At 41.8% G+C, this 25,543-nt stretch overlaps 1 protein-coding gene across 1 annotated transcript in view; it reads right to left on the bottom strand.

The window, feature by feature from the left end:
- Window positions 1-25,543, bottom strand: part of ctnna2 (catenin (cadherin-associated protein), alpha 2) — a 372,393-nt gene that overhangs the window by 325,914 nt on the left and 20,936 nt on the right. The window lies entirely within an intron of this gene.

Raw genomic sequence — 25,543 nt, 5'->3', positions numbered from 1 at the left:
GTTTAGATCAGACAGTTCAAGACAAATGTTTGTAGAAGCTACTAAAATTGTTAAAAGTGTACGATGCTAAAGTTTCTCTGAGGGCTGAAGGATGGTGAAACACAAGCTGAAGTTTGCAACCTTGTCTTCACCATTTATGGCTTTTATAAATCATATGCAGATAAAATCTTTATATAAGTTCATAAATATACAACATGACATTGGTGGTGTTACCTAGTGAGGTACAATGCTCCAAAGGGTTTGACCCTATAAGAAGCCTATTTTAGCACATGCCCCCTTCGACTGCTGCCCTGCAGCCAGGAAAAATAGCATGGCATCCTACAATTATGTAAAACTATATGAATAAAATGTCCACAGGCAATTTATTCAACTTCTCTGTTCCCTGTATTCAAATGAACTCATACATGGAGTAAAATTGACCTCAAATTATGATAAATTAAGCTCAGCTTAGTATTGTAACAATCTCTTTCTCTAACATATGAAAAATAAGTAGTTGTAAAAACAATTCCTTAACTATTTCCTCACCCTGTGAGGCCATTCAGGGAAAACAAAGTGCTGCAAGTTGCCCCCGTCCTTGACCCCCAAACAGTTATTCACCTGCCCACATCATCCAACCACCCCCTTTTCAGTTATTATACATTCCTCCTCAACACACCGATTCCCTAGTTTTAATATGTTATGGACAAATTTATTTCAAACGACGTGTAATAAGTAGAGATGCACCGATAGGTATGTCGGCCAATAATCATTATCGGTTGATGAAAGCTATTTTTCACATTATAGGCTATCGGCCGATATTATAAAAACACTCGATGATGAGGGCCCATATATCCTGTCAATGAAAAGAGGACAGGAAATTGCAATACATTTGTGCTATTTATATAGAAAATGTTAAGAAACATGACAAGATTGATGTTCAATATTAATATTCATTGGAGTAAGGTCCATATGAATTAATTACATCCAGAAAGGTTAAATATTGACATCGGCAGATATAACTCTTAACTCATTCGCCGACAGCCTCTTTAAAGAAAAGTTGCCAGCCTATGCCAGCGTAAAGAATATATGGACAAACAACATGTCAAATGAAAGAACAGAGTCTCAGCTTTCAAACAAAAGAAACTGTATTCTTCCCAGAACAATCATTAAAAACCGCTAAAACATATACGTTCTAGGTTATGGGATTCTGTACTTTTTCCCAAAGGTGTGTATTAGCGCCACCTGCTGTAAAACAGTACAAACACTGATTGCCGTAATAACTCATCTTTCGCGGGGAACCGTTTTTTTAAAATGACGAGATAAATCGTCAATGGCGGTGAAAGCGTTAATATACAGATATTGGTATCGTGGAGAAATTTAGTACTGTAAATCTTTAGTAGTACGGGGTTGTATACAAGCAGCAGATGGCTACTGTAAATAGTAAAAAGCTGGACTTAAAGGGAAAGTTCAATCTGAATTTCTTTCTTCTTAATTCTTTTTTATGTTGGTAACCAAGCAACACTTACCCTCATTGACTTGTATCCTATACACAACAACATGATGGTGAATACATGATCCCAGAATTTCACTTTAACCTAGCACTGTGATCCAGAAATTACCGCACATCATGTAGCTTTTCAGTTGGGTACACTCAGAATCATTTACAATAACAGAAAAAGTCCATAAACTAAGCGAAGTTGTTATTTTTTTTCAGATTAAGTTAGAATTTAATTAATTCCAGCCCATTAACACATCCCCAGAGGCAAATGTCTGTGCTGATGGTGTACTCTAATAACACACACACACAATTCCCCTTATATTAAAAGACTGAGTCAAAAGAAATGAATAGTCTTACCATGTTCGAGTGGAGGTCCAAGTAGCAAGGAAAAAACAAGTATGCGAAACAGCACAAAGCCAGGGTTTTTCCTGCATAGAGAAATTGGATGCGGCCGCCTCACACCGTGTCTACACCGGACGTGACAGGTGTTTGTTCTTAATGGGTTTGTCGCGCCACATCCAGTGTGGACAATATTTGAAATTATAATTGGTTCTAATGCGTTTCTAATGTCTTTTGTTGTGTTGCGTCGCGCCTGTCGCGTCCGGTGTAGACACGGTGTCAGTCAAATTTCGTGCCTCCACTGGGAGAAAGAGAGAGTAAGATATGGAACACTTGAAAGCAGATTTTAGCAATCTGAGCTTTGCCGGTTATAAGACGTTTAACTCGAATGCTTGCAGTACATCTGACTTTTTATTTGAAGGAGTTTACAGTCCAATTGTTAGTACAGTACACTCGCGATGAAGTGCCTTGCTCAAGGAAACAAGGGTGATAAAACAGAACTGGGGATCACAGTATATCCCCAATTTCTGCTTTGCTCTGGTTGCAACAGTCGCTGCTCAGTGTTCACATGGCGGTGATAAAGTAAACTGAACCAATCTATTTTCATTCTGGCAGCAGGACAGACATATAACTTTCTTCTATGGAAGACGAAAGAAGATATTTTGAGAAATGTCTTTGAAATATCTTCTTTTGTGTTCTGCAGAAAAAAAGTCATACAGGTATGGACTGACGGCCAAGGAGGCAATCTGTGCCCATGCCCTTGACCTGCATACAGCCTTCTCTGCTGTGCCACACAACGGGGACTGCTTCAAATTGCAGAAAGGTCAACCAGGAGAACTGAACCAAACAAACCGTATTTACAGCGGCCGCAATCTCCGCCGAACACAGCTGGGGCGTCAGATCAATTCAACCTTGCCTGTTGTTACTGTCTGCAGATAAATAAGGATGCACACAGCTCCAGAGCATTATCAATACAAAACAATCCATCTTGGTGAAAAAGGCAACATTGCACAAAGAAAAATAGGTTTTCAGTGAAATTGCAATACTCATGAGGGAAAACATAAGTCAATGAGAGCAGCTGTGCACTGATTGAAGGAAACTTCAGCAACTCCATTGGCAGAAGCTTCCATGAATCAGATACACAGAGAGATGGACAATCTGTACACAGATTTCTCTCTGTGCCAAACCATTAGATTCAAAATCAATACTCGAGTGTTTAGAGTCGCCCTCAACAAAAGAACAAAAACTTGACGTTAATCTATATCTAGCCAATCTTTACTCACAAGAACATTCCAGTTGAATTCCCAAAGAAACTCATTTCAGAGTTTGCTAAGTTCGTTCACACGTCTCTACTAGAGCTTCAACTCAATTTTAAAGACATTGGGCACGTGTCAGAAAACAGAAATATGACCAAGTAATGTGCTCAGTGAGCAACTTGCGCATTTCCAACTCGAGATCTTTTACTGATCCTGTTCCCCTCTCTCTGCCCTGAACTTTGCTGTACAATGTATACTGTCCGATATAAATAAAAGTTTAAACATCTCACAGGACAAAGTCTGCATTTTAACCTTAAGAAACTTCTATATGTCCTTAAACATTTCTCATCATATTTGTCCAAGGGAAAATGTGAGAGTCAGAGTAATCAAGTTATTTGCATTTAGTTTAAAGTCACTAGATTGATACTAAGATTTGAAAGATTCTACATACGTTGATACTAACATAAAAAAACATAAATGAGAACTTTTAAGTTATGTAAAATTTCCTTTGGGTATTTTTGACTTATTTATTTAACAGGGTCTCAGAGAATCTCTCTGACATTTTGAGGTTGTTATAGACATCATCAAAAACAACTACTTGTAAAAGTATGACTCACAGGTCCTGCTTTCCTAAGGTGAATTCAAGCCAACTGGGGTCATCTATCTTGAATATATTGTGGCGACAAGAGAGTTTATTTGTCATCTTTTGTCAGAAACAAACACTGAAGTGAAAGCCCACACCTAGGAACAATGCAGTAGCTACTCCAATGCCCTGAACTTTGGCTGTAACATCTACGTTTATTTGAATCCTCTGTCGATCTACAATAACATGTCAAATGAAGAATCATCTAAGGACGTATGAGCTTAAGGCAACAGTTCATCAAAAAATATTCTTTTATCATCTATTCACCCTCGTTTTGTTCCAACCCCAAGGACTTAATCTTTCTTGTGGAACACAAAAGAAAGATATTTAGAAAAACCATTGTCACAATTTTGGGTGCAAACAAGGTTTTGTACACTGTTAAAAATAGGTGCTTCAAAAGGTTCTTTGATGCGTTTTGGTTCCATAAACAATCTTTCACATCTGAAGAACCTTTCTGTTTCACAAAAGGTTCTTGGTGGCAAATTAGGTTCTTTAGATTATAACAAAGTAAGAAAGAGATGGCTCTTTAAAGAGCCTTTGACTGAATGGTTCTTTGTGGAACCAAAAGTGGTTCTTCTGTGGCATTGCTGCAAAGAACCTTCAAAGCACCTTTATTTTTTAGAGTGTAGTCTAAGTCTTAGGAGTGAGTAAATGATGAAATTATTTACATATTTTTGGTTAACTATCTGGACCAGTGGCGACGTCTTAAAACTTCATTCACCATCATCTTTTCTTTTTTATTATGGGGGTCACTTCTATCTGTTTGTCGTGTTTTCTTTCTAGCTGTCCAGGCAGAGTGTGCTGCCAACAATCCTGCCAAATGTGTCTTCAGTTCCTACCACACTATCTTCAGCTGGGATTTATGCTGTTCACAGCCATCCAACATGTTTGTGTTCAAGATCTGTATGCAACTCTCAGCAGATTTCCCTTTCTACTTACATTTTTGTCTAAGTTAAGTAGCAAAGTGTACTACTGTCAATTAAAAGAGCAGGCAGAACGAGACGCCGGGCTAATGCATACAACAAAACATTCAGATTCAACATTTGCTTTACTGCAGCATCAGTAAAGCATGACAGTTTAATCTGAGAAGAGAAATGCAACGCATGGATGAGGGGGCGAACATGTTGCGTGAACACAAGTGAGCTTCGATTAGAAGCCCATAAATTATGACCTCAATACCTTCCAACAGATGACTCTGCTGGAGATCTTTTATGAGGGACCTTTCCCAGTTTTTTCCCTCCGATTCTCAACATGAAACTCTTTGTTCAGGAGAACATGTTGGTATTAATTGTACTCGAGGCGTATAGGAAAGATTATATTATTAATCATTTGCAGTTTTCATTGTGGATTCATTTAAATGGGTTTCCGCATGAAAGGGATTAAGTGCTTAATGTAGAACAGAGAAAGTTCGACTTCTGAAAAGAAACGGAACTGAGACTGATATATTAAAATAGAGAAAAGTTATATGATGCTGGATTAATATACCTTAACCATAACAAACCATTCAATGTTTATGTGTTAGGAAGTTTCCAAACCTGTATGACTTTCTTCTGCTGAGCACAATTTGTTTTTACATTTTGAAGAACACCAGTAACCAAACAACACCGGCCCTCATTGACTTCCATTGTATGGACACAAAACCCCATGAGACACCTCAAAATATATATTTTTTACAACATGGAGGGAATTCAATTTTGACAGAATTACTATTTTTAGGTGAACTATCGTTTGAAGACAAAAGCAATAGAACAATTGCTACATGATTTATGGAACCCTGGTTTATGGTTGTCTGCAAATATGTCTCTTTATTAACCAAACTCTATCTGAGCACCTCTATTTACTTTAAAGCTTTAAACTCAGGTGATCATCTACAAAACACATCTTAGATATTTAAAAGAGGAAGCACAAACTTCCAATTCAGCTGAGTGCAAGGCTTCAAACGAGAAGGAACCCTTGAAGAACTGTGGGAAGAGGAGGTCACGGTGTTAAATGTCTCTGTCACTGTGGCTCAAACACATCTGAAGGGCAGGATTAGAGGCAGAAATGAAAAGAAGTAGAAAGATCCCTCCTCTGTCCTTGATAGCTCCATCTAAATGCATGGAGAACCAGCTCTTCCCTTATTGGGATTCCAGAGTTTGCTTTATAAGTAATAATTAACAGCCAATATAGTAATAATAGGCATGCTAATAGTGTACTAGTTAATAGTAAGAATTGGTCCCTATACTAAAGTGTTACCTAAAATGATTTGTTTGTGTTCAATTTAAGGAAGTCATATGCTGTGATGGCATGAGGGGAAATTATACGAGAATTTTTATACTTGGGTGAACAGATTATTTAATAATAAATGTTTATAAAAGATCCAAGTCAAACTCGAATCATTTGTGATTTGGGTATGACAGACAGTTTCTGCAAATGAGGAGAGTCCCAAATCAGTCACATGTGAAGTTCAATTATAGGAAGAAAAAGTATGTAGGCGGTAGTGAGCAAAAAGACACACTAGTTTTTAAAAGCAGATTCGTAATTACATTTAAAATCAGAAATAAGTACACCAAAATCTCTGCTGTCCAGAAACGCTGTCCTGTCTTCTGGTGCCATTTAAAGGCCACTTGTCTTTTGATCCGAGATGCCTACAAAGCAAAGTGAGGTCTTGATGTTTCATCTGGCACATGATCTGCTCTCTGCTCCCTTCATCTCTGCCTTTATAACGCGGTCGTTTAATGTTAACAACCTGCATGGATCAAAGCTATCCTGTTTGGGAAAACGACATCGAGTGAAGTCAAGTCACCTGGTAAAAATATCACCAAATACTCACAAAGTCATGGCTTCTTTTCGGTCTTTGCAATGGATTTTACCAAAACATGAAAATTCGGACATAATTTACATTATTTATTTACTCATCCTCAAAGATAATTCATGACTTCAAAAGATGTATGAGTTATATGGAGTGCTATTACGGTACTTAGCTTTGAAACAAATGATTGCTATAAAAAATCTATTTTGTAATCCACATGAAATAATAGTCATATGGGTTAGACACAACATGAAACTTGCATACACAATGGCAAAATGTTCAATTTTACAAATTTTCAGTCTTCTAACTTTCACACTTTTGGTAAGAATTATCCACTTTTTAAAACTTCAAATGAAATGTGTTTCCTCAATATGTATTGACTATTAAGATAACCATCAAGTGTAATTACCCACCAGAGCTATACATCAGGGGTCTTCAACATTTTTCAGGGGCAAGGACCCCTAAGATTAGAGATGATGGGGCAGGAACCCCCTTATACTAAATGTGTAAACGGAGCTACTTAAATATAAACAACCCTATTGTCACAGCCACATAATGGTAAGACATTACATTAGCACAATTATGTTATGGTTGCACATACAAACTTTTTTGTCTATTATTTATAATAAAAATAAAATTTTTATTTTAACTTTAGTTTTTTTCAAGGCTTCAATGAGATAACTGTCCCTAGTTAATGCCACAAAGACAATTCTAGTTGAGGTAGGGGTTATCTCTGTATGCGAAAGAAAGTGTCATTATTTTCTTTGCAGAACAAGTTTTTTTTTCTGCAGAGCATCATATCAGACTAAGGAGAGCAACGTGCAATGAGTCCGCGTTATTTTCAGTGCAACTTGTTTGACGTGCACCATCATAACTACACGGTGAGTTTTTCATTGATTTAAAACAGGTACGATAGTTTGTCAGAGTTTGTGCAGAAGCGGTGTGGTGTCATTTTGCTGTCAAATTAGCGCTTTACAGCTTTACCAAATTTAAACAGAAGTTCAAGAACATATGAGAATGCACTTTATTTGCACGCAGCTCCTTTCATGTGTACTCTGAATTTATCGGAAGGGAGACAAAGAATACACTGATACTAACCCTACCGGTTTTATGATGCAGATGTAACATTTCTTCCATTACTTGCTTCCTCTGCCTGAATGGACATTCTGCACGCACGCAGGTTAAAATTACAATACACGGGAGCTTCAATGAGTTTGCGCGGCCACGCAAGTGGGCAGCTTGAAAGGAGAACATTGGTTGTAATATTTCTGTACCCACAATTTAAATTTTTAACAAAAAGTTGCCTGTGAGTAAAACGTAATAAGTGGACCCCTTGCAGTTCCACCACGGACCCCCGGTTAAAGAGACCCATGCTATACATCACTGGAGACCAGTCTCACTTTTAAAAGTGAAATTACAAAACAGTTTAATGGGGATCAGCTGTGGGATCAATGTGCAAGCCGGTTGCTGGTTAGCAGTGTGAAGCTAATCTCCGTGAACAAGGATGAAGGGCAGAGATGAAATATGGTTCAGTAGCACGTCGCTATCATTGAAAGGAAACAGCCATAAGACCCTGCCTATCGCTTTTGGGGCAAGACTATCGAGACATCATAAATCAGCCGTCCTGCACATAGAGAGAGATTGATTCAGAGGCAAAAAGGTATGAGAAAAGATTGACTAGGAATGAGGAGCTGCAGTTTATGAATGAGAAAGAGAAACAAAGAATAAAAGAGATCCATAAAGATGAATTGGTAAAAAAACAAAGATGAATGAGAAACTAAAAAAGAAGGGCCACGGTTACAAGGTACAGGAGCTTGTACTAAAAAACAAATGTTAGCCACTTGAATAAATTGATATTAAAATTATAAGAAACAAGATTGTCTCTGGGTATTCAAATAAACAAATGCATTTATGAGCTTTAAAATGAGATAAAGAACATGCAAATTCCTCAAATGGAAGCATGCATTTAAATCCAAGCCCGTACAATGTAGTGATCAAGACAGTGTATTATTAGCACTGATGGAATCTAATGCACGACAGAATCGGTTCAGCGTATCTGCAGTGAATGAATTTACATTTCATCAAAAGACAGTCAAAAGCAGAATAACGAGTTGGATAAACATCCACCCACTATTCCCCGGATACGGAGAATGTGCGCATAGAAAAACCCAATTTGAAAAGACTGCAAGAAGAGTTTCGGGGATAGAGATTGGTGAACTCAGGGTCAACGACGTGCAAATCCTCACAACTGTACAATTCTACAGAAACATTCGGTATCTCAGGTGTCCACTCGTCCACAGAAGGCTCAAGATGTTCCCCTCTAAGCTGTAGCACTCGACTGGACTGGAAAAATGAGCACCGATAAGTTGGACCTGGAACAACCTTCACTGAAACGCAGACTGGGAATCAATGGCCGCTGAGATTCAGGGCATCACAAGATTTTTTGTGCTTCATTTTTGTGAGAGAAAATCAAACATTCAGGGTAGATCTCTCTTTAGGATTAATGCATCTAAATTTAGTCTGAACGAAAATCACTATACAAATCTCTTTAGAGAAATATTTCTCTGGAGATCAATTATATAAAACAGAGAGGAAATCAGGTCATGTTTTCTTTAATTTGTTGAATCTTTAATTGTTCAAAATCTCTTTTTACTCAAAAAGCCATCCTATTCAAACACAGGACATACTTTTTTGAGCTACAAACCATCTGATTTTATTTTCATTTATCAATTCTCTTCCAGATATAACAAAAGTATGTCAACAATGTGTTTTAAATTTCTGATTCTTCACAAAAAAAAATCTATTTCTCTCCAATTTCAATGGATGTTCTAAAATATGCCCTGATATTAACTCCGTAATATAAAGCACATATAAGGGTTTCTGCAGTTCTCACAAAGTCAAATTTGAGACTTTTTAACCTTTTAACTGTCAAAGCCCTTTTTGAGTCTACACAAGAAAACGCATGTTGGAACTAAAATGGCGGTAACTCATGAATTCTTTGGAATACAGACTTACGGTTGGTCTCGCTTGAAAAAGAATAGTAGCTGATTATTGCTAAAAAAATCAAACACACACAAATAAAGAAAGTTAAAGGTTGTTTACTGTAAAAAATAATAAAAAAAGTTTATGTTTTTCTTTGATAAAAAATGCATTAAAAAAATACGGGTCGCAAAACGGTCACAAAAAATCTAAGCACACTCTTTATAGAAAAGAATCAACTACTTTCCCTAAATACATTATTTAAAAAAAAACACCAAAGAAATCTGTATTCTAGAGTCTTAGACCTTTCCAATGATATACAGTATACTGTAGTATGTCATGATTCGATAAGAAATTACATGCACAGTATTGACGCAAACTTAGGTGTCCCGTATACGGAACGGGTGTCACTTAACAGACTGCGACCTTTTTTAGACCATTATGAATGAAATGTCACAACATTAAAAAAACGCACTCCCTACACCCAACATTCAATTATCAATTTCTTTCTTGCATACATACCAGCAGGCTTGAAAAACGTTGTTAGCAACTGGCTGGTTGTTAGACAAGCCTTAAACTCAGTTATTTCAAGCCATGACCAAAAAACATAAGATTCAGATTATATCACAGACTTTGTGTCATGATACGGATAATTTTTCGACTCAGCAAAAATTTGGGGAAAAAACTATCTCTGCTTTTCATTACCTTACAAAACCCTTTTACTGTGAATAATGAATAAGTAGTGTTTACATCACATGTTTCAGAGAATGTGTTGGGGAGAATTTCATAAGATTTATAAAACATGCTTCTGTGTGAAAGAAACTCACGCCAATATCACAAAGCTGATTGCCTGCAATCTAAGTTGCATGTTGGTCTCATTTGTAGTCATACTGCTGCTAATGCTCATTGAAATGCACCTGTTTATAACACCAACGAAACAAACTGAAGCATTTCAATGAGCTTTTCATGGCCGTAGGAAAATTAAGACCTGTTTAAAATATTTAAGACCTAGAACACAGTACTTCAATTAATTTTTAAGCCTTACATTTTTGATTTGGGAATTTAAGACTTTTTTACAAAGGGGTCCCTCCTGACTTCCAAGGGGGCCTCAAGGTGATTAGTATTTTAAAATGAAAAAAAAAAAAACATTACATTACATAGATACATTAACTGGAAAAATGTGTATTTATTACGAAATTGTTTCTTAGTTTTGTTAATGTTAAACTCAAAACAATTTTATTTTATAGAACTTTTGAGTTTTTTCAGAAGGAGGGGCTTAGAATATTGTTGAATACAATGGGAGGGAACTTGGTGATAAAAAATTGAGAACCCCTGATGTAGGGGGAAACATTTACAGATTAAAGGTTGTGTTTGTACATGTAGATATTGACAGAATATTACTAGGGGGTTGTGTGTTTTTTAACAGCAGCCGTCTCTTCTTATGCCGGCCCCATTCAGTGTTTGTGATAAAAAGAAATGTTGTTGTGTGTACTCACCGACACAAGCCTTTTTCCACAGACATTATCCATCCCTCACCCATTCCCTCCAAATCAACAAAAAAACAGCCCCACAGCCTTCTTCATACCTGAAACCACTTCTCACACACAAATACACAAAAACGCAGTCCCACGAGGGGATTTGAGAAGATGAAAAAGCTTTCTATCCCCCCACACGCATCATCATCTCCGCCTGGGGATAGAGAGAGAGAGAGTCTTCTTTTTCTGTGCAGCAATATTAAACAAACCTTGAACTGCAGGGAAAGAATGACATTTGCTAACAAACCATAAATAAAGCTCTTGACGTTTCCATATGAAATATTCCTCCCTTCAGAACAGGGCAAGTGAACCCTGCCATACTGTGTAGACCTGCTTCATTACAAAAAAACGATGCTTTCGAAAAATGACTTTCCAGGCCGATACCACCTACATGCGCACAATTAGCTAACAAAAACAACACTGTAGTTGTGTGAGTTTAAGCATACATACAACATACTTAATTGGCATAACCCAGCTACTAAGATAGTCCAAACACTTGGCATCACCTGTACTAATGTATCTGTATCATTCTATGGGGTTCTTAAAATGCCTACTTAGTTTTCTGGAGACACTTGGACACAAGCCCAAGATATGGTTTGACAAATGCAATATTCTGTCCTTTTCCTTCATTGTTATTTTTGTAAGTTAACCATGTCTACGTATTTGCAAATGTGAATTAACAAAGATCTTAATGTGCTGAGGTTGACATTTAATTAGATCACAGCGGATTTTACACCATTAAACCATCCAGCCATACTAACCAATAACCTTTAGTTTACATATCAGGTAGGCAAAAAAGTTCTTCACTACTAGACAGTGAAGAACAGAATAAAAAGTTTCATTTTCTCGTGACATTGGCACTGTAATTGGGACCTTATTTTTAAGAGCTTATTTTTAAACAGACAGTATATACTGAACCAGACAGAAACAGACCTAGCTAAAGAAGAAAGTTCAGCTAAGGGGTATTTGCATGAATGAATTAGGTCCTGCTTTTTAAGGAAAGAACATAAATATAAGGGTGAGAACTGAGAACAGATTTCTTGGGTAACTGCTTTTAGCCTTAACTTTTCAAAAAGTCACCATAAGAGCTTCAGGTTTCATTAAGAGCGCTGCTTTTGGAAACAGTGGGTAGCTGTTTTTTGCGCTATTTTGCCAGCTAGAGTTAGTGTGATAAATCACAAACCCTGAGGGGAAACAACGATGAAAAGAGTTTAGCTCAAGGACATGATGTGAGGGGTTCTCTTGTCATGTTAGCCCAGAACTTGAACCTACAGCCTTTTTTCTGGCCTTGTATGAGGACGGTCACCTTGACCCTGGACCCACAGAGAGTGAATCAAACCACACGCACAAGACCCAAACGTTCAACGACTCCTCAAAAACACAAATACAAAGCTGCACAAACTTCCACAGTCTCCTGTTGTTTCATATTCACCGCATTTCAAATGATTTAAAAACAAAAAAACATATACAGTATTTCCTAAAATTAATCTCCTTATTTGTCATACTACATAATAGAGAAATGGTTCTTAAAGGGAAAGTTCCCCCAAAAAATGAAATGATGTCATCATTTACTCACCCTCGAGTAGTTCAAAATCTGTATCAATTTCTTAGTTCTGATGAACAGATAATTATATTTGGTAGAATGCTTGTATCTTGGCAACCTTTGACTACCATAGTATAAGAAAAATGACAATGGTAGTGAAAAGTGCCCCAGAACTGTTTGCTTTCCTACATTCTGCAAAATATCTTCTTCTTTTGTGCAACAGAACAAAGACATTTATAAAGCTATTTTTCCTACTATGGTAGTCAATGGTGGCCAAGAACTGTTTGGTTACAAGCATTCTTCCAAATATCTTTTCACCGTCTTCATAAGAACAAACAAATTTAAAGAAATTTGAAACAACTTGTGGGTGAGTAAATGAAGACAGAATTTTCATTTTTGGGTGAACTGTTCCTTTTTTACTGGTAAGAAGACCAACAATAAACAGTATTGGAATTCTGCATCATCCCTCTGGTCATCCCACATGGGCGGCACAACTGCTTACGTGGGAAATTTAAATCCAGTCAGCGAGTTAGATTCCTGGTCTTCTATCCACACCCAGATGAACCTGATTCTATTTATCCATTATAAGTCGTGACCTTGACTCGCTGCCAGTCTGCAGGCAAACGGCAGCGTTTTAAATCACTTCAAACATTCAGCTCTTCGACTGCGTGCTGACATTAAGCTGCAGTCTTCTGCCATGTGATTAAAACTGCTTCTCACCTGAATATTCTGAACTATTGTTTGAATTAGAGACAGCCATATATCAAAATGACTACATGAATCTACCTCAAAACAGAGATACTGTAAAGAAACTAGACAGAAATGCAGAAACAAGCAGCAGCAAATAATCTCAATTTTTTTCACAGTCCTCTGGTCTCTGCAGAACTGTTTTCCTAAATAAAAGCGTCTCTGCTGTGGAATACATTGAAGCCCTAGTGCAAAATTCATCAAAAGCCTGTCAAAGTACTGAACACTGAGCTCATGAACATTTTCAGAAGGGAAATGTGTCAGCGAGGCCAAACATGCTTTGAACCAGAGTTACTTCATGTTAAGAGTGAAGCATGTCATTCATATAAGCGTCACGAAAAATTTCAAACCTCAAATGATTGATTATTATAGGATTCACTCAAAACAAACAACATTCTTTCCTCATTTCCTCACCCTCATATCATTCCACACCTGTATGACTTTCTTCTGCAGAACACAAAAGGAAATCATTTGAAGAACATTGGTTACATTGACCACCATTGTATGGACACAAAACCACCGAGAAATCTCTCAAAATTCTTTTATGTTCACAGAAGTCTCCTTTCAGCCTCCACCTGAACTGCAGCATCCTTCACAACTTTCAAAAAACAGCTCAAAACATACCTGTCCCACATTTATTTGACAACCAATAACTGTCTAAAAAATATATATATATATTGTTCATTCTCTCCTTTGCTTGCTACAGCTTTAATCCTACTAGTAGCATTGCCTTGTAAACTAATGGTACTGTTTAACGTGTTGACAAAATGTTTATATGCTCTCCTACTTGTACGTGGGAAAAGCATCTGCCAAATGAATAAATGTAAATGTAAAGAGTCACTTACAGGTTTTGAAAAGCATAATGAAGAATAAATAATGTCAGAATTATTTTTGTTTACATTTAGGCATTTGGCAGACGCTTATATCCAAAGCGACTTACATTGCTTTATCCTATTCATTTTACATAGGTATTTGCAATCCCCTGGGATCGAACCCACATTAACGCAATGCTCTTACCATTGAGCTACAGGACAGATATTTAAGGATTGTTTCAACACATTTGCTGTAACTGTTCACACGGAAACGTTATTGTATACATCATCTTTGTTTCATCACAGCTCGGATCAAAATAAATGCCTCAACCCTGGGCTTAAATCACTGCTCATCTATCTTACAACCCTTATAGACATGAACCTGTCTGAAGGGGAAAGGCTCATTTCACACAATACTTAGCTAAAGTGCCATTCCAGTGAAAAGCAGTATTTGTGTGTGTGTGGCTTAGCTGTCATGTTTGTCCTTGATATGCAAAAATAAAAATGACTTGGTTTTTAGGTTATTAGGAGGTCTTTTGCTCGAACTGCGATCTAAATTGACACCAACCAACTTTAGCATTGCTTTCTCTAACTGAGAAGCTGGGTTATTTCAGAGCTCCCTCCTGAGAACAGAGCGAGTTAGCGGTGTCATTTTTTGTCGAAGCTGCTTTGTACGCTGGTTCCAAATGAAGCATTAACTACATGTTAAAAACCCATTAGCATTCCCATGATTCTTTGCTTTCATTATGTGACAAACAGTGTGAAAGCTGAGGCAAACAACGGTTGGAGTTGCATCATTGTAATGCGGAAACAGTGAGAGAGATGGAAAGAAACCGAACGACGAGGGATGGGGATGAAAGTTGGGCGCTACACTCCACAAAAAGCTGTAAATTGGCCCTATCAATTAGTCTCTGGACCGGAGAGCAAATGTTTTTCACTGCTTGTTTATCTGAAATCAAACTTTCGCTCTTCCACAGGCTGCACCTCAAGTTCCAAGCTATTACACACTTACTGTACGACATGACAGGAATGATTGAAACAACATTTTTATTTGTCATCATAGCGAGTCGAGTGATATCCAATTAAAGATGCATTTCTCGCCCATTAACTCATAAGGCAGCATTTCAGTACAAAATTGTAGATTTATTTACTAACCAATAGTCTAACTAGGAGTGGGTGGTGAGTATTAACTTGTTGGGTTAGCCACTGATTCTGTGTTGACAGGTGAGTGCTTGGGGGGAGGAGCAACAGCGAGAAAATTCACTGACAGAAATATCCATGTTGTTTTTCATTTTTGATGCTTGCTGAAGTTTATAATAATTCCAGCTATAACTTAAAACTATATATTCCAAGCTTGGTGAGTAGTTCTTATGTTGTATAAGTGTGTTTATAGTTTCTACAGTGTGTTTATTACACCAAACTACAACAACAAAGACCAAATGTGTACATTGTGAGTTCTGCATGAGAGGAATAAAGGACAAAATCAAATCCAAGTTAATGTTGTTATTTTGTGGGTGACATAATTTATTGTCACCCTTGCTAGCACAAACACGCCTTATTTCTATATGAATTCTCACCATTATACGGTAGAAAATAGTACATAACTATTCCTTTGAAGAACCTATTCTGGAGAACTGACTGCAATGGGGGAGTGATGCTGTACAGCCTGTCTCATCTTTCACAATCTAACACTTAAAACTGACCTGCAGGTTCAGGAACTGTGCCACGCAGATTGCATTCAGAACTCATTTTGAGGGCACGTTTGGGTCATTACCTTGTTTGCATAATTACTTTAGTGACTAAGGCCCAAACAACAACGACAGTGTGTGCACATAAATGCTATCAGAGGGCACAATTCATTTAGTGAATTCCCTGTGCTGACTGTGAATTAGCTCTTAACCAGGAGAGAAAACCTTAGGCCAACACCATTTGAAGGACGGACCAATTTGTGATCAAAGCCACAGTTTAAAATTAAAGACAGTTGGCCTTCTACCTTTTATATTTTTTTTCCATTTTAGCTAAGAAAACTACACTTTAGGGCATTTTGATCAAGACAACTAGAATATCAGTCCTCAGAACAGAGAATGAAAATGGCACATTTGTGAGAGAACAAGAAATGTCTTCATCAGATCAAAGTATGGGGGTTAAAAGGGTAGATAGCGCGAAAATATGAATTCTGTTATGATCTATGCACTTTTATGTCATTCCAAACTTGTGTACTGTCTCCGAATACGATGAGGAAAGTAAAAAATAACAGAATAAAAAAGTCTGCTGTCCAGTCAGCTTATTTTCAAATGCATACAATTCACAACTGTGGATAATAACACACTATTAAACCTATTACACTTAGTAAACTCTATTTATACATACACACCTTGGAATTTAGTTCCACGTTTTGTATTTGCAAAATTTGAAAATAGGCCTATATATAAATGCACTTTTGCAACCTTTGAGATGCCAACAAATTTTGAGGCTATGTTTACCAGTTCCCTTTCTGTCGGTCTCTCGACGTTGTGTCGAGAACGACAGATGGGGTTCGCCCTTGAGAACCAATCAACTCTGACTACTATAGAAAAGGCCAATGAAATTTGGCGAATGCAATTTGCATGCCGGGCTCCGCCCCCGGAAATCCGGTATAAAAGGAGGCCGGCGTGCAGCATTCACTTACCTTTTGTTCTTCAGAGCCATCGCTCATGAGTACAACTCAGGATTCAATCCTCTACAACTACACGCTGGTGCTACGACGTGTTACAGCGGATCGTCCCTTCCTGCAGCGACCTTCCCCTGGGCGTCTCGGCGGTTCCGGAGGTGTTAGAGATTTTTTCTAAAAGTCCTTTTCAGGACTGACTGAGCATTCTCCAGCGCGGCATGTCCCGCTGTTCTCTTGGGTGCGGCACCCTCATCGAGGAGGGGGATGGACACGATCGCTGCATTAGGTGTCTGGGCGTCCAGCACACTGAAGCAGCGTTCGTTGACACATCTGCCTGCACTGCGGGCAGATTGTCATTCAGAAGTTGCGGTCACGGGTGGCTGTCTTCCTACGGGAACCAGCCACCATTTCGTCTGCTACCCGGGCTGTGACATCTGTGGCTACGGCCCCGATGACCACCCACGTTAGCAGCGTTAGTGATACGGGGAACTCTGCGAACGTAAACCCGCCAGCCAAGTGCTCACGGGCCGATCGCACCCCGATTCGCTCTTCTGAACGTTCCCCAACCGGCGGTGGCATACCGTCCGGATCCTCACGCACACACTCGGAAACGATGTGTGACGTAGATGAGATGTCGCTCGCAGCATCGGAGGGAGACTGGCATCCGACTCTGCCGAATCCAAACTCCACCCCCAGCGGTCGAGTTCAGGAGGAAGCAGAAGTGATGTCATCCGTGCTAACCCGGGGATGCGTGGTTCCCGAGGTCGGTGCGCGGTGCAAACCGCGCCCACCCCGGGTGCCATGTTTTTCCCGGAGGTGCATGAGGAGCTGTGTAAAACTTGGAACGCTCCACTCACGGACCGTTCCAGTGAAACCAGCTCCGGCTCCCTTACTTCCCTCGATGGTGAGGCAGCCAAGGACTGCGTCGAGATCCCCCGGGTGGAACGTCCGCCTGCGGTGCACCTGTGCCGCGGACGGCTACCACCTGGGGGGGGATCGACCACTCCTACCGTCCAAAACACGTAAGACTTCGGCATCACTGGTGTCGAAAGCTTGCGATGTTGCGGGCCAGGCTGCCTCCTCTCTCTATGCCTTGGCCATCCTGCAGGTCCGCCAGGCCGGGGCGTTGAGAGGGCTCCACGAGGGTAAGGCCGACCCGGGTATAATGCAGGATCTCCGTGCCACCGCTGACAGCGCTCTACGGGCGACTAAGGCGGCGGCACGGGCCCTGGGTCGGACGATGTCCACGGTAGTGGTCCAGGAGAGACACCCCCGGCTATACCTTGTGCAGAAGAGTGACAGCAAGGAAGTCCGCTTTCTTGATGCACTCATCTCGCAGGGTGGGTTGTTGGTAACACCGTCGAGGACTGCGCTCAGCAGTTTTTTGACGGCGAAGCAGACAGTGGCAATTAACCACATTTTTTTCACGCCGCGACTCGGCCGCCTACAGGCCTCCGAGATCTCACGTGACGTCTGCTTCCCTGCAACCCAGGACCCTTTCGGCATCGGCTCCGGTTCCTGTGCCCCCACAGGCGGCACCCCGGAAGCAGAGGTCGAGGGGGAAACCTACACCCCGTCAGCAACCTCCTCGCGAGAAGGGACACTGACGGGAAGACCCCAGGGAGAACAACATCGGGCCCGAACCTTCACAGCCACGGCTCTGATCGGTCGGTACGGGACGACTCCTGCCTCGTCACCAAAGCCGGGCCCTTGTTAGGGCTTGGCGCCCACTTACTCACTGAGTTTTCTGTTCTCCCCGGGTTTACTTGCAGCCGATCGCACACTCCACTGGACTGTGCTCGGCGAACCGACCTCACACCCTGGCGAGGCGTGAGGTCGTACACATACGACAGCCGTCACCACTCTCAAACCGACAGTGCGTGCCGTTGTCCCGCCAGGCAGGTAAGCAGGCGGAGCAAAAACCTTCCCTCCGGGGACTCCCCGCGACATGGTTAGCTCCGCCAGCCGACGAACCACCCCCCGTGGGAATGATGAAGCAGACCGTCCCCTTGGTCACCCTGTCACAGTCCCTGGGAGCTCGAGAGCTGCCCACACTGTCTCGCTGGCTAATGAGGGCGGTCCGTCTTGGTTACTCGATCCAGTTCGCCAGAGACTCACCCAAGTTTCGGGGCATCATCTCTCCCTCTGTCAGAGGCAGGGACGCCTCCGTACTTCGGGTAGAGGTCACCACCCTTCTGGCAAAACAGGCATCGAGTTCGTCCCTCAAAACCAAGATGTTCAGTGGGTCACCACCCGCACTTCATCGTTCCCAAGAAAGACGGCGGGTTGCCCCCAAAGGCTGCGTACCCTGAACAGAGCACCTTCACAAGCTGCCATTCAGGGTGCTCACACAGAGGCGCGTCCTGACATCTATGAGGTGTCAGGATTGGTTCGTGGCAATCGACCTGAAGGACGCTTACTTTCATGTCTCGATCCTCCTCGACACCGGCCGTTCCCACGGTTCGCGTGCGAGAGGCGGGCATATCAGTACAGAGTCCTCCCTTTCGGTCTGTCCCTGACCGCCCTTTCTCCCTGAGAGGAGGAAGGCGAGCGGGTACTAAACTATCTCAGCGACTGGCCTATCTTGGCACACTCGCGAGATCTGTTATGTACACAAAGGGACCTGGTGCTCCGGCACCTAGGTCGATTGGGACTCCAGGTCAACCAAGAGAGGGGCAAGCTCTCCCCAGTGCAGAGCGTCCTCTTTCTCGGTATGGAACTCAACTCTGTCACCATGTCGGCACACCTGTCCGCAGTTGTGCCCAACCAGTGTTGAACTGTCTGAAATGAACATTTTAGGCAGACAGCGGTCCCCCTGAAACAATTCAGAGGCTCCTGGGACACATGGCGTCCTCGCGGGCTAATACCCCTCGAGTTGATGCACATGACACCGCTCCAACACTGGTTTCAGAGTCGAGTTCCGAGGAGAGCGTGGCACACCGGCAGCAGGCGCATGGTGATGCCGCCCTGCTGCCGACGCACCATAACCCCTAGTCTTTATGACTTTTTCGACGGACTCAGGTCCCTCTGAGCAGGTTATGAGGCAGGTCGTGGTGACGACTGAAGTCTCCCTGCAGGGGTGCGGTGTAGTGTGCAACGGGCACGCAGGTGGGGTGTTGGACGAACCCCCGCCTGCGCTGGCATATCAATTGCCAAGAGTTGTGGGCTATGCTACCTGCACTGAGCAGGCTACGGCCTCTCGTGCGAGACATACACGTGCTGTTCCGAGGACAGCACTATAGCTGTAGCGAATACAGACCGTCAGGGTGGCGTTCGCACACAGCAGCTAAACACAACTTGCTCGACGCCTCCTCCGGTGGAGTCAACAGGTGACTCGTTCCCTGCAGGCCACACACCCCGGGCAAACTGAACTAGACAGCCGACGTGCTTTCTCGCCAGTTTATGCCTCGTGGAGAGTGGCGACTCCACCCCCGTGCAGTCCAGCTCATTTGGAGGCTGTTCGGGTAGGCCCAGGTAAAACCTGTTCACCTCCCGTAACACCACCATTTGCCCGCTTGATAGTCCCTGCCCTCGGCACGGATATCCTTGCGCACAGCTGGCCGCGGGATGGGCGGAAGCACACCTTCCCCCCCCAGGAGCCTTCTTGTACAGACTCTGTGCAAGGTCAGGGAGCAGGAGCACCAAGTGTTATTGGTTACACCACACCGGTCTAACCGCACTTGGCCTCAGAGCCGATGCTCTGGATAGCGACTCCCCCTGAACCATTCCCCTGACAGAGGACCTGCTCTCTCAGGGGAAGGACACGTTCTGGCATCCCAGATCAGACCTCTGGAACACCCATGTCTGGTCTCTAGACGGGACGAGAAGATCCTAAGATGGCTACTCCCCCTATACGGCTGAGACCATCACCCAGGCTAGGGCCCCATCTACTAGGCGGTTACACGCCTCTAGACGGTGCCTCTTCTCGTCCTGGTGTCTTTCTCAACGAGAAAGACCCACTGAGGTGCTTGATCAGGATTGTGTTCCCCTCCTCACGAGACTGGAGACTAACATCTCCCTTCCACACTGAAAGTGTATGTAGTCGCTATTGCCACTCATCACGACTCAGTCGGTGGAAAGTTTCTAGGGCAACACGACCTGGTCACCAGGTTCCTAAGCAGCGAGAGGGCGGAATCCGCCTCATCTCCGCTCCATACCCTCTTGGGACCCTAAGTGGTCCTGGGGAGCCTCAGGGCCCCCCAAAGAGCCCCTCGGAGGTTCCGATCTTCCTCATAGAGTAAGACGGCCCTCCTGACGGCGCTCACTTCCTTCAAGAGGGTAGGGGACCACCGAGCATCCTCCGTGTCCCTGGATTGCCTTAAACTCGGCCCTGGAAACTCTCACGTTATCTTGAGACCCAGGCCCGGATGCGTGCCCAAGAAGTTCCCACTACTCCCTCCGGGGCCAAGTGGTGAACTTGCAGGCGCTCCCCATAGGGGAGGAAGACCCAACCCGATTAGTGTTGTGTCCAGTACGTACTGGACCGCACGCAGAGCTCTGAAGCTCTGACCAGCTCCGTGTCTGTTGGAGGACAGCAGAAGGGGAAGGCTGTCTCCAAACAGAGGCTGGCGCACTGGGTCGTGGACGCCGTTACGACGGCATTCCGATCTCAGAATCTCCCATGCCCATTGGCAGTGAGGGCTCACTCCACACGGAGTTTAGCCACCTCCTGGACACTGGCAGAAGCGCCTCTCTAGCAGACATCTGTAGAGCTGCGGGTTGGGCTATGCCCAAACACCTTCGCAAGGGTTAACAACCTTCGCGTAAACCCGGTGTCAGCCCACGTCCTGCGTGGCGACATGTAGGACTGGCATCCGGGGGGGCGTATGCCTGCGAAAGCACCTTTCCACCCTCTAACAGGTTGGGTCAGTGTGCTATTTACCTTTTCTTCTTACCCGAACACATCGCTAAGAAACTGGTACCTCACCAGCCTCCCTTCTTACCCAGACACTGGTTAAGAATAGGCATTCCATCCATCACCAAACAAGCACCCCCTGGGGGCTGGCTGGGCAGAGCAGCCTTCCCCCTTAGGCCGGGATACCATGTGAGCTATCACAGATAGCTCTAACCGGACCTAGTGCTACCGGACGTCTGTAACACCCCCTCCGTGGGCTGTTCCGTCTGATGTATCCTCATGAGAATGGTTCCCACTCCTGGTAACCCATGAGCTTCCCCAGGTGGGCCTCCACCTCGCGGTTAACTACTCAGTCCGCACGTTCCATGCGTTCTCCTCCAAGGACGAGACCATACCTATATCCACCATATTCCTCCCCACGGGTAGGAGGTGGCCTCTGTAGCGCTTCTCTGATTAAGAGTCGCGCTTACCCGGTGTAAACTGATCTGGACGGCCTCTCGCCTATAGAGAGCTAAGGCCCCGTCCGTGAAAGTTACCGGTCAGGGCTGTACCCATCTTTCTCCAAGAAAGCTCTGGAACCCCCCGACCACCACACTGGAAGGTTACAGTCTCACGAAAGCTTCGAGATGACACGCCCAGGCTTGTTACCGTCGCTTCGCTAGAGATTGTGACGCGATACAGCGTTGTGGCGTTTTCCATAGGCAACCCCATCTGTCGTTCTCGACACAACGTCGAGAGACCGACAGAAAGGGAACGTCTTGGTTACGTATGTAACCTCAGTTCCCTGATGGAGGGAACGAGACGTTGTGTCCCTTATGCCACGAACACGTATCGTATTCTGCTGCAGTTTGAGAGGTCTCAGGCTCTTCAGAACAAAGGTAAGTGAATGCTGCACGCCGGCCTCCTTTTATACCGGATTTCCGGGGGCGGAGCCCGGCATGCAAATTGCATTCGCCAAATTTCATTGGCCTTTTCTATAGTAGTCAGAGTTGATTGGTTCTCAAGGGCGAACCCCATCTGTCGTTCTCGACACAACGTCTCGTTCCCTCCATCAGGGAACTGAGGTTACATACGTAACCAAGACGTATTTCCATAAATCTAAAACTCTCTAATAAAAAACGCTTGTTCTACAGCATTCCAAGGGTGCCAGTCACTAAACCAAAGGCTGTCACTGTCAGCACTCCAGAGGAAGCTGTGCCACGCTGCATTTCTGCACTGCAACCTGTGTTTCAGCATCAACCCATGGTTTGAAGGACCTGTCATAGGCGAAATTACCATGTGATGTCATGAATGGTTAATACAAGGTCTTCATACCGTATAAGATGAAGGCAAGAAGGTCTACAAAATAATAATGAGACACCACTGATGTTTTTACATTATATCCAATGATCCAAGAAGACAGATTTACCAAAAGTTTTGTTGTTTACAAAAGTAACCACATGGTAAAAACAGATTTGCTTTTAAAATCCAGCTAGTGACAACCAAATTGAAATAAAATCCAATTATTCGCTTACTGATATGCTAATGCAGTTACATCACTCACTTTTGGACAGTGACTGCTCATATGACATGTGGTGGTAGAAAATCACAGAAACAGAGAAACGTTGAGTCATTTGAGCCACAGTTTCTTCATCAGCCCCGTGGTACAGTTTTACTTATATATTAAATTACTGAGAAATTGTTTTTTTTTAAAGCAGCAGGATAAAGAAGAAATAAAACACTTCTTTCAACAGTGTTTTACTACTGCATGTTAATACAGTATGTTGCTGAGGGCTAAAATGTTACACGAAATGTTAAGCTGATGGTATCCACGATAACCACATGACAAGTTACTCTCTTAAAATGTTAAATGTTAAAAAGGCTAAAACCTTTAAAAACACCAACAAATCCCAACAAATGCCTGCAAACACCAAAATTCTAAATTCTCATTGACATTAATCCAACAAACACCAACAAGGGTTTATCACTGATAAACGTCAGTGTGAATGAGCCTTAACTTTGCAGATTTTTAAGGAGGTGGGCCATATAATAGCTTCACTGTAAAAAATCCAGTAAAAAAAAGAAATTTTCTGGCTGCTGGGGTGGTAGTAAAATACTGAGAAAAAACAGTTTTGTAAATTTACATGTTCTTCTTATTTAATTGGAATGTTTTAAGGATATGTTTTTAACCAAAAAATATTAAAAAAAACAGTAAATTTGTGTAAACGTAAATAAAATTATACAGTACACGTGAAAAAATCTGTGAAAAATCACTTTAACATTCTGTAACTTACAGTTCTGTCATGACAACTCTCAGAGGGTTAAGCATGTTTTTTTTTGAAAATGAAGGTTTATTTTATTTTAGTCCTGCCCTGAGCAAGTTATTTCACTAAAGAAATGTTAACATCAAGTTCACACTAAAGAAAAAAAAATAATTCTGATTCTTAATACTGTATGATGCTACCTAAACAATCAATGACATTTTTTTTTAGGGTTTCTTGTTTGTCATGAGTCATTAGACAGTCCACTGATCTTCAAAACAATCACCCAGGTCCTCCACAATCTTTGCTTTTTCAGCTTTTCTGGATATGTCCAACAGTAACTGTATGATGTTGAGATTCCTCTTTTTACATTGAGGACAATGAAGAGACTCTATTGAAGTGTCCCGTTTCTCATGTTACCACACGATAAAGCAGTAGAGAGCTGTCCATGGTAGTTCAACAGTATTGAGGTCAGGCTCAACGTCAAGCCATCAGTTAACATGCCTTGAAAAAACTTTATGACTACATTTTATTACCTTGTTAAAATAAGAACCAAAGGGTATTTTATTCCCTGAGAAAACCATGAAGCAATGTTTTATGAACTGTGGACCAAATTTCTCAGTGATATTTAAGATAAAATATTGCATTGTGGGACTTTTAGTTCATAGGTCAATCAGACAATATGCAGTATACAGTATAAGCAAACCATTCTGATCTAAATACTCGTGCTTGAGATATTATTATTTTTACAGATGAACTACATTCTGCTAACAAATGAATGGGGACAATCTTTTTATGTTCAAAACTAAACTAATGAATGAGCAGAAAGTGGAGAAAAAGCAGTCGACCAATGCACAGAACTAATGGCAATTTTATTAATGCTGTTGAAAAAGTAACCCCAGCATGCACGTCCTGAAGTTTGGTTACAAATGGCAAAAGAGTGCAGAGCTGTAATGTAGGTAATGAGTAAAATAGAATTGTACTTTTTTGGTTATATATTTGATGACTTTCTAATGTTCCAAAATAATTCTATAAAAAATGAGTAGGTGTGTCCTAACTTTTGCAAATGTTTTGCCGGTAGCTGTAAGTCCAAGAAGATGGTTTGCATATTTGTGCAACATTACATTGTTAGCTCTCAGCTCGACTAGATATTAAAAATACTTCAGCCTAGAAAAAAATTAGATATAGCCTAGAAAAAAACCCACATCTAAAACATGAACCCTGCTGTGAGCTTTGAAGTTTTAAGATAATTTAACAATCAGCATATTCTCCTTGTTTTGGTCCTGGTGCCGTTTCCCCATATCACTGTCCAATAACCAACCAATAAAAGAACAACTTGATTTTGAAATTTCCCAGCAGAAATTTGCAAGGTGCTTGCATGGCGGCAAACGTTGCCTGCTGAGGCAGGCGGTTGGGGTACGCTAAGGTCGTTGTGATATCACTGACAACATTTCGATTTTTAACTCTAAACGTTCAATTTGTGAAAGTCAATAGGAGGTTGAGAAAACTAAGTATAAAGTGAATTAGTGATAGACCGATAAATTAGGAAGATTACTCAGGTGATATAATCTACAAAGAATTATGTACACTTGGCAAATTAAAATAAATTTTCAGTACATCAGTTAAAACTAACTTCAACCTTATAAAAAGATAATGAACCATTTTCATAAAGTATT

Source organism: Triplophysa dalaica, chromosome 2, assembly GCF_015846415.1.
Source record: "Triplophysa dalaica isolate WHDGS20190420 chromosome 2, ASM1584641v1, whole genome shotgun sequence".
Classification (NCBI taxonomy): Eukaryota; Metazoa; Chordata; class Actinopteri; order Cypriniformes; family Nemacheilidae; genus Triplophysa; species Triplophysa dalaica.
The sequence above is the reverse complement of the archived record's forward strand: the minus strand, read 5'-3'. Positions and strand labels throughout refer to the sequence as shown.